We start from the raw sequence: 11,338 nt of genomic DNA, 5'->3' as shown, positions 1-11,338 counted from the left end.
AATTTCCTCCTCTGGGATGGCCCGAAAAGCCTCACTGGCCCGGCCGGATAATGTAACGGACCGTTTCAGCAGACAAGGGGTTAAAATCCGTTTAGGCGATGTGCCCCTTTCTGAGAGACAGGCACAGCTACTGCAGGACACCAACCTCCCGAACTGGATACAAAGTAGCACTCCAAACTGGAACCTCACGAATAGCTGCTAGCAGACGAACAGGAATCAGCTTACACTCCTGGCAATCAGTCTCTAACAGCATACAGCGGATCCCCTCAATAACGAGACAAGGCTCCGTGTTGAGGGTCAAGCAGTGGTCTGAGGTGCTGGCACACCCAGCCTGGTTTTTATTACAGTTGTTTGCAAATACAGGTCCGCCCACAGGGAGGTATAAAACAACCAAGCCCATCTGGTGTACACGCCCCTAGGGGACCAGAATGAAGACTGTGACATAGGACAGATATGCAGCACTGTAGGATACACAGAGACAATACATCCCCACAATGTATCATGGTTTCCTCCTCTCTGCCCTGGAGACACCCGAGGCGTAATCCAATTATCTCTCAAGACAAAGAGAAATCACCAATACACATGTGGATATAACAGGACAGACATCACCATTTAACCACCTCCGGACCGCCTAACGCAGGATTGCGTTCCGGAGGTGGCAGCGCTGCGCAGAGTCACGCATATACGCGTCATCTCGCGAGACGCGAGATTTCGCTCAAAGCCGGCCCGCGCATGCGCATCGCGGGCCGGCAAAATTAAAAGAAGTATTTCGTCACCAGCCTGCCAGCAACGATCATTGGCTGGCAGGCTGGCGATTTTCAAAAAATCCAATCCAAAGTCATATAACAGATCATATTAGTAAATATGATCTGTTATATGGCTTGTCTGCTCCTGTGCTGGTCCTTTTCGTCGGTTGGATCCAGCACAGGAGCAGACTGAACTGTGAGTACACCAAACACTACACCTTAGCCCCAGATCACCCACCTGCACCCCAATTAACCCTTTGATCACCCCTTTGATCGCCCCTGTCAATCACTAGTGAAAGGAAAAAAAGTGATCAGTGTAAACTGTCACTTTTTTTTTTTCACTGGTATTGGCTGTTAGGTTTTAGGGATAGTTTAGGCCCCTTGGTTAGGTAGTTAGCGTCAGTTAGCGCCCAGCCCACCGCACCGCAGTCACTTTTATTCGCTGTTTAGCGTATCGCTAATCAGCATTTGTACTTTTATAGTATCTGTAAGTGATCAAAACTGATCACGGTCAGATCTATAATAGTATTAGTGTCACCTTAGCTCGCCCTCCACCCAAAACGCAGTGTTTGCCCGATCAGGCCTGATCGGTCGCCCACACGTGCGTTCACCCACGCCCGCCCCACCGCAGTGACAAAAAATTATTATTTTTTGATCACTGCACATTCATTTTACACGCACTGCGGCGATAAAAAAATCAGTTTTGATATTTTTTATCAACCGCAGCAGCCTCCGGTACTTCGCTAGCCTCCCCTTTGTAAGACAGGTTTGCTTTTTTTCTTGGGTAGTCTCAGGGAATACCCCTAAATTTAGTAGTCCAAAATGTCAAACAGGGGGTATTCTTCTGAAGAGGCCTACAGGATTCTGACCCAGTCGGATGAGGAGTGGGAACCCTCATCTGACGAATCTAGCGGGTCAGAATATGAACCTGTGGAAAGCAGTGGCTCTCTGACCCAAAGTTCGGACGAGGAGGTGGAGGTCCCTGGCAGCACCAGGCGTACCCGGCCCCATGTCGCTAGACCACAGGTTACGCAGGATCCGCTTCAAGAGCAGCAGAGTGGGGCTGTCGCTGCCGGATCACGTGGTGAGGCATACACCAGCAGCGCAGCCCTTCCTGGACCTAGTACCAGCACTGCCGTACAACCTGGTGAAGTAGCGAGCACCAGAAGGGCAGTTGAAGCTGGTACGGTGGCACGTGCAATAGTTACCCCGTCGCAGCCACCGCAAAGACGGGCCCGTAGAGCCCCTAGAGTCCCTGAGGTGCTGGCAAATCCTGATTGGCAGTCACCAACTTCAGCCGCACCAGTAGTTCCCCCTTTCACCGCCCAGTCTGGAGTTCGGGTTGAGACGGCTCAAATCGGTTCGGCCCTGGGATTTTTTGAGCTGTTCTTGACTGCGGAGCTCTTGGACTTAGTCGTGGCAGAGACCAACCAGTATGCCACACAATTTATAACCGCTAACCCGGGAAGCTATTATGCCCAGCCTTTCCGGTGGAAACCAGTCCAAGTTTCCGAGCTTAAAATTTTTTTGGGCCTTCTCCTCAACATGGGCCTGACAAAAAAGCATGAATTGCGGTCATATTGGTCAACGCACCCAATTCATCACATGCCCATGTTCTCTGCTGCTATGTCCAGGACACGATTTGAGACCATCCTACGTTTTCTGCATTTTAGCGACAATACCACCTCCCGTCCCAGAGGCCACCCTGCTTTTGACCGGCTCCACAAAATTCGGCCCCTCATAGACCATTTCAACCTGAAATTTGCAGATTTGTATACCCCTGAGCAAAACATCTGCGTAGACGAGTCCCTAATACATTTTACCGGGCGCCTTGGCTTCAAACAATACATCCCAAGCAAGCGTGCCCGGTATGGGGTCAAATTGTATAAGCTCTGTGAAAGGGCCACAGGCTATACCCACAAATTTCGGATCTATGAGGGAAAAGATCAGACCCTGGAGCCGGTCGGTTGCCCTGACTACCTGGGGAGCAGTGGGAAGACAGTCTGGGACTTGGTGTCACCCTTATTCGGCAAGGGGTACCATCTTTATGTGGACAATTTCTACACAAGTGTGGCCCTCTTTAGGCATTTGTTTCTAGAACGGATTTGCGCCTGTGGCACCATGCGAACTAGTCGCGTGGGCTTCCCCCAACGGCTTGTAACCACCCGTCTTGCAAGGGGGCAGAGGGCTGCCTTGTGTAACGAAGAACTGCTCGCGGTGAAATGGAGAGACAAGCGTGACGTTTACATGCTCTCCTCCATTCACGCAGACACGACAATCCAAATTGAGCGAGCAACCCGTGTCATTGAAAAGCCCCTCTGTGTCCACGACTATAATGCGCTCATGGGAGGGGTGGACTTCAATGACCAGATGTTGTCTCCGTATTTAGTTTCCCGCAGAACCAGACGCTGGTATAAGAAGGTGTCTGTATATTTAATTCAATTGGCGCTCTACAATAGTTTTGTTCTCTACAGTAAGGCTGGGAGAACAGGATCCTTCCTCAAATTCCAGGAAGAGATCATCGAGAACCTCCTTTACCCAGGAGGTTCCGTGGCCCCATCCACCAGTGTAGTTAGCCGTCTACACGAGCGACATTTCCCCAGTGTCGTTCCTGGTACCTCAACCCAACCGTCACCCCGAAAAAGATGTCGTGTCTGTAGCAGGAGTGGAATAAGGCGTGACACCCGCTATTTCTGTCCTGACTGTGCTGACCACCCTGCCCTATGCTATGGAGAGTGTTTCCGGAAGTACCACACACAGGTACACTTAGCATAGGGATCACATCTCACCAGGACAGGCACACAGGGCTATTAGGGCCCATTCACTCACAGCTGCTGCAAACCTCTCCTTTCACCTGGGATAAAGTGCATAATGTACTTCGCCACATCTTTGGGCGATTTGCGCTTTGCACATTGTCCCATGGGGAAGGAGAGGTTTGTTCTATAAAAGGTAAAAAAAACTAAACAAAAAAAAAAATACCGGTAAGTAAAAAAGTTAAATGTTCAGTTAAAAAAGTTTAAAAAAAAGTTTCTATGTTCTGTTCAACAGTTAATAAAGTTATTGCTTTGCGGCCTGGTTTTTTCTTTTTTGTTTTGTTTTTTTTACCTTTCAGGTGGACCAACCGATCGACTAGCTGCAGCACTGATGTGCATTCGGACAGAAGCATTGCGCTGCTGTCAGATTACACGCAAGTCGGTGTATGCGGCGCTGCAAGACGAGATTTCTCCTCTGCAGTAAAAGATACGTTTGCCGAGGCATATGAGCTGAGGAGGTGGCGGTGTTCATATACTTTGGCAAACACTTTGTATATATAAAAAAAAAAATCCCGGCAATGATTTATTCATCCACATCGATTGATGTGAATGGAGAAATCTGGTTTGCCAGGGCATACGAGCTGAAGTGGGTATGGATGTTGGGCGGAGCTCCTATGTCCTGGCAGACGCCTTTCCCCTCCTTTTTCTTTTTTTGGCAGAGATTTTTTCATCCACATTGATCGATGCGAATGAAGAAATCTGTGCCGTTCATTTTTTTCTTTCAGCCCAGAGGCTGAACGGAAAAAAAAAATCTCATTACCCGTATGCTCAATATAAGGAGAATAGCAGAAACTCCTAATGCTGGGCATACATGTAATGATTGCGGAGACCCTCAAATGCCAGGGCAGTACAAACACCCCACAAATAACACCATTTTGGAAAGAAGACACCCCAAGGTATTCGCTGAGGGGCATATTGAGTCCATGAAAGATTGAAATTTTTGTCCCAAGTTAGCGGAAAGGGAGACTTTGTGAGAACAAAATCAAAAAAATCAATTTCCGCTAACTTGTGCCAAATTTTTTTTTTTTCAATGAACTCGCCATGCCCCTCATTGAATACCTTGGGGTGTCTTCTTTCCAAAATGGGGTCACATGTGGGGTATTTATACTGCCCTGGCATTTTAGGGGCCCCAAAGCGTGAGAAGAAGTCTGGTATCCAAATGTCTAAAAATGCCCTCCTAAAAGGAATTTGGGCACCTTTGCCCACCTAGGCTGCAAAAAAGTGTCACACATGTGGTATCTCCGTATTCAGCAGAAGTTGGGGAATATGTTTTGGGGTGTCATTTTACATATACCCATGCTGGGTGAGATAAATATCTTGGTCAAATGCCAACTTTGTATAAAAAAAATGGGAAAAGTTGTCTTTTGCCAAGATATTTCTCTCACCCAGCATGGGTATATGTAAAAAGACACCCCAAAACACATTCCCCACCTTCTCCTGAGTACGGAGATACCAGATGTGTGACACTTTTTTGCAGCCTAGGTGGGCAAAGGGGCCCACATTCCAAAGAGCACCTTTCGGATTTCACAGGTCATTTACCTACTTACCAGACATTAGGGCCCCTGGAAAATGCCAGGGCAGTATAACTACCCCACAAGTGACCCCATTTTGGAAAGAAGACACCCCAAGGTATTCCGTGAGGGGCATGGCAAGTTCCTAGAATTTTTTATTTTTTGTCACAAGTTAGTGGAAAATGATGATTTTTATTTTTTATTTTTTTTTCATACAAAGTCTCATATTCCACTAACTTGTGACAAAAAATAAAAATTTCCATGAACTCACTATGCCTATCAGCGAATACCTTGGGGTCTCTTCTTTCCAAAATGGGGTCACTTGTGGGGTAGTTATACTGCCCTGGCATTCTAGGGGCCCTAATGTGTGGTAAGGAGTTTGAAATCAAATTCTGAAAAAAATGACCTGTGAAATCCGAAAGGTGCTCTTTGGAATATGGGCCCCTTTGCCCACCTAGGCTGCAAAAAAGTGTCACACATCTGGTATCTCCGTACTCAGGAGAAGGTGGGGAATGTGTTTTGGGGTGTCATTTTACATATACCCATGCTGGGTGAGAGAAATATCTTGGCAAAAGACAACTTTTCCCATTTTTTTATACAAAGTTGGCATTTGACCAAGATATTTATCTCACCCAGCATGGGTATATGTAAAAAGACACCCCAAAACACATTCCTCAACTTCTCCTGAGTACGGGGATACCAGATGTGTGACACTTTTTTGCAGCCTAGGTGGGCAAAGGGGCCCACATTCCAAAGAGCACCTTTTGGATTTCATAGGTCATTTTTTACTGAATTTGATTTCAAACTCCTTACCACACATTTGGGCCCCTAGAATGCCAGGGCAGTATAACTACCCCACAAGTGACCCCATTTTGGAAAGAAGAGACCCCAAGGTATTCGCTGATGGGCATAGTGAGTTCATGGAAGTTTTTATTTTTTGTCACAAGTTAGTGGAATATGAGACTTTGTATGAAAAAAAAAAAAAAAAAAAAAATCATAATTTTCCACTAACTTGTGACAAAAAATAAAAAATTCTAGGAACTCGCCATGCCCCTCACGGAATACCTTGGGGTGTCTTCTTTCCAAAATGGGGTCACTTGTGGGGTAGTTATACTGCCCTGTCATTCTAGGGGCCCAAATGTGTGGTAAGGAGTTTGAAATCAAATTCTGAAAAAAATGACCTGTCAAATCCGAAAGGTGCTCTTTGGAATATGGGCCCCTTTGCCCACCTAGGCTGCAAAAAAGTGTCACACATCTGGTATCTCCGTACTCAGGAGAAGGTGGGGAATGTGTTTTGGGGTGTCATTTTATATATACCCATGCTGGGTGAGATAAATATCTTGGTGAAATGCCAACTTTGTATAAAAAAATGGGAAAAGTTGTCTTTTGCCAAGATATTTCTCTCACCCAGCATGGGTATATATAAAATGACACCCCAAAACACATTCCCCACCTTCTCCTGAGTACGGAGATACCAGATGTGTGACACTTTTTTGCAGCCTAGGTGGGCAAAGGGGCCCATATTCCAAAGAGCACCTTTCGGATTTGACAGGTCATTTTTTTCAGAATTTGATTTCAAACTCCTTACCACACATTTGGGCCCCTAGAATGCCAGGGCAGTATAACTACCCCACAAGTGACCCCATTTTGGAAAGAAGAGACCCCAAGGTATTTCGTTATGGGCATAGTGAGTTCATAGAAGTTTTTATTTTTTGTCACAAGTTAGTGGAATATGAGACTTTGTAAGAAAAAAAAAAAAAAAAAAAAAATCATCATTTTCCGCTAACTTGTGACAAAAAATAAAAAGTTCTATGAACTCACTATGCCCATCAGCGAATACCTTAGGGTGTGTACTTTCCGAAATGGGGTCATTTGTGGGGTGTTTGTACTGTCTGGGCATTGCAGAACCTCAGGAAACATGACAGGTGCTCAGAAAGTCAGAGCTGCTTCAAAAAGCGGAAATTCACATTTTTGTACCATAGTTTGTAAACGCTATAACTTTTACCCAAACCATTTTTTTTTTACCCAAACATTTTTTTTTTATCAAAGACATGTAGAACTATAAATTTAGAGCAAAATTTCTATATGGATGTCGTTTTTTTTGCAAAATTTTACAACTGAAAGTGAAAAATGTCATTTTTTTGCAAAAAAATCGTTAAATTTCGATTAATAACAAAAAAAGTAAAAATGTCAGCAGCAATGAAATACCACCAAATGAAAGCTCTATTAGTGAGAAGAAAAGGAGGTAAAATTCATTTGGGTGGTAAGTTGCATGACCGAGCAATAAACGGTGAAAGTAGTGTAGGTCAGAAGTGTAAAAAGTGGCCTGGTCTTTCAGGGTGTTTAAGCACTGGGGGCTGAGGTGGTTAAACACACAATGGGACAATGGCACAATAGAAACACACCCAGCATATTCCTCCCAAGCTGACAAGTTACACTTATTATAAATTGTTACAACTTTGTGAGTTTACATTGTCCATACATATAACTTACATCAATTTGAACAGTATAACTTGGGGACAAACCTATCCAAAATTCACTTGAATAGGTTCAGGGGTTTAAAAGTTTGTATATGGCCCATAATCCTGGGGCAAGAGGCCAGCAGCCAGGCCTCTCCAAAAGCCAATGGCGAGGTTGGTTTCGCCACACATCTCCCCCCCCCCAGGGAAGACTAACCAGATACCTGACCTCACGCCGGTCGGTACCTGAGTTAGTCTGGCAGCCCACCCACAACCAAATACTGGACCTGTTGAATTTGGTAGCCTGTCTCTGTCCAGTGAATCCACCAAGATTATATTGGCAGCTGGTACTCCCGGTCTCTGTGTTGCTCCCTGGCTTGGAGTGGAGGTTGCTTTGTGGGCAGGTATCAGCGGTACTCTGCCCTGGAGCCAGTGTTACCATAGAAGAAGCCTGGTTGGAGCCTGGTTGTTGGAGGGGGAGACCGACTGTCTCCCCTTTGGATACCCAGCTTTGCTGCTGGAGGGGAAGACCGACTGTCCCTACCCCCTGTGCTGTAAGTGCAGAGACAACGGTCCCATCTGTACTGTTGTGGGGCTTACTGTCTCCCCCTGGTGCGTTAAGCTGCCGCTGGGGAGAGGGGGTAACGAGCTCCTCTCCCATACATACTTCCAGCCGCTGGGGAGGGCGACCGACCGTCTCCGCTCCCAATACAGTGTCCTGCTGCTGGGGAAAGGAGACTGGGCTCTCTATTCCCTGCTGGACACTCTGCCGCTGGGGGACAGGACCGACTGTCTCTGCCCCCTGTAACTCCACCTGCCGCTGGGGAATGGAGACTGGGCTCCCAAATCCCCAAAAATCATGCTGCTGCTGGGGGGCAGGAACAACTACCTCTGCCCCCTGTAACTCAGCCTGCCGCTGGGGAGGGAGGACGCTGCTCTCCTCTCCCTGCATTTCACACTGCCTTCCCGGCATATCACTCTGCTGCTGAGGGGCAGGAACAACTACCTCTGCCCCCTGTAACTCAGCCTGCCGCTGGGGAGGGAGGACGCTGCTCTCCTCTCCCTGCATTTCACACTGCCTTCCCGGAAAATCACTCTGCTGCTGGGGGGCAGGAACAACTACCTCTGCCCCCTGTAACTCAGCCTGCCGCTGGGGAGGGAGGACGCTGCTCTCCTCTCCCTGCACTTCACACTGCCGCTGGGGAATGGAGACTGGGCTCCCAATTCCCTGCAATTCACACTGCCGCTGGGGAACGGAGACGAGGCTCCCAATTCCCTGCTGGACACTCTGCCGCTGGGGAGAGGAGACTGAGCTCCCTCTGTCCCGCAACTGTAACTTACGATGGAGGTCCTCCCAACGTGGCAGCTGACCGTCACCTTCTGCCCGGTATAGTAGGGTCTTGAACACTAGACTCCTCACGAACTTCACGTATTTCTCAGCTGGATTGGGTCCGAAGAAGTTCAGCCGCAACCACATCATACGGTCAAATTCCTCAACAGAGTATCTGTACTCCACTGCTGGTTCCATCCTGGTGCTTTTAGGGTCGCTGTACTGAGACATGCGTTGCCCTTAAGTTGTAAAATCCAAAGAAATGGTGTCTCCTGTAGCTGTCCTTCTGGCTGTAGGAACGATCCCGCTGCTTGCCACCAAATGTAACGGACCGTTTCAGCAGACAAGGGGTTAAAATCCGTTTAGGCAATGTGCCCCTTTCTGAGAGACAGGCACAGCTACTGCAGGACACCAACCTCCCAAACTGGATACAAAGTCGCACTCCAAACTGGAACCTCACGAATAGCTGCTAGCAGACGAACAGGAATCAGCTTACACTCCTGGCAATCAGTCTCTAACAGCATACAGCGGATCCCCCCAATAACGAGACAAGGCTCCGTGTTGAGGGTCAAGCAGTGGTCTGAGGTGCTGGCACACCCAGCCTGGTTTTTATTACAGTTGTTTGCAAATACAGGTCCGCCCACAGGGAGGTATAAAACAACCAAGCCCATCTGGTGTACACACCCCTAGGAGACCAGAATGAAGACTGTGACATAGGACCGATATGCAGCACTGTAGGATACACAGAGACAATACATCCCCACAATGCATCATGGTTTCCTCCTCTCTGCCCTGGAGACACCCGAGGCGTAATCTAATTATCTCTCAAGACAAAAAAAAATCACCAATACACATGTGGATATAACAGGACAGACATTACCATTTAAACACACAATGGGACAATGGTACAATAGAAACACACCCAGCATATTCCTCCCAAGCTGACAAGTTACACTTATTATAAATTGTTACAACTTTGTGAGTTTACATTGTCCATACATATAACTTACATGAATTTAAACAGTATAACTTGGGGACAAACCTATCCAAAATTCACTTGAATAGGTTCAGGGGTTTAAAAGTTAGTATATGGCCCATAATCCTGGGGCAAGAGGCCAGCAGCCAGGCCTCTCCAAAACCCAATGGCGAGGTTGGTTTCGCCACAGATAATTTCCCAGAGAGGATAGTGACCCATTCCTCTGCGGGTACCTGGTGTAAGGCACACTGCCTTTCAAAATCGGCCAGGAACCCGTCAATCTCTCCCTCCGTTTCCACAAAATGTCTAAATGCAGCAAAAGGTACCTTTCTCCTTCCATTATTATTATGGGGTACCTCTGCTGCTGCAGCTCCTCTTCCCTGGAGCGCCTGTTGTGCTGCTACTGCTGCTTGCACCTGGACCACGATATCTGCTGCAGGGTTGGGGCCAAGGTGTGCCAGCCTTATCTGGACTGCCCGGTTAAATTGTACCTTCTCGGGTGTTAAATCCAGTATGCCAGGCACATTAGCTCTCTCCGTTCCCTGTGCTGCATCCATCTCCAATAATATAGAAATAATCTCTCTCTTCTTGAGATTACTCGCTGATCGTCCTCTGCGTTCCAATATATCTTTAAGGGTAGCACGCCTTAATTCCTCATACTGCATTTCCACCATGGGATTTGTAGCTGGCCTTCTGGGCGGTGGGATTCATCCCGTTGCTTGCCACCAATTGTTACGACACTCACCGCCAGGTAGATGAAGCCGCCGTTTAGTGAATAATCCCCTTTCTCCAGAAATGCCGTTTTTAATCCAGCCGATCGTCAAACTCCCGAATGGAGCATACAAACGCGGCAACTCCCCATCAGCAATTCAGTCGAACTCCTTCCACAGCTAGCAATATACGAAAGCGCTGTCCCAATAATAAATCCCTCCACAAACGAGACCAAGATCCGTCTTGAAGGTCAAACAGGAATCATTTAAAGAGGGCTACCCGCCCGTATTTATGCAGGTCCCCATCTGGTGGACATGCCCCTAGGGGACCAGAATGGAGACTGTGACACAGGACAGACATGCAGCACTACAGAGACAATACATCCCCCACAATGCATCATGGTTTCCTCCTCTCTGCCCTGGAGACACCCGAGGAGTAATCTAATTAAATCTCAAGACAGAGGGAAATCACCAATACACATGTGGGGACAACAGAACAGAAATCACCATTTAAAGATACAATGTCACAACCCTTTTCAATATACAGACATTTAACATCCCAAAATGGCACGAATTAGACCAGGAGTTCAAGTTAGTTTTACAGCAAGACACGGAGGCTCATATTGCTATCTCCTTCTTTACTTTTCCACCAATAGCAGCAAAGAAGAAATTTACATAATCATAACAATAAAGGACCCTCCCCTGACAGATCCTATAATAAGCAGTGTCCTCTTCAGTAACTTCCTCTTTCTTTGCTGCTTCCACCAAGATAAGTAACATCTATTTTCAGTAT

The sequence above is a fragment of the Bufo bufo genome, chromosome 5 (assembly GCF_905171765.1).
Source record: "Bufo bufo chromosome 5, aBufBuf1.1, whole genome shotgun sequence".
NCBI classification, from domain to species: Eukaryota; Metazoa; Chordata; class Amphibia; order Anura; family Bufonidae; genus Bufo; species Bufo bufo.
This window is presented reverse-complemented; position numbering follows the sequence as displayed.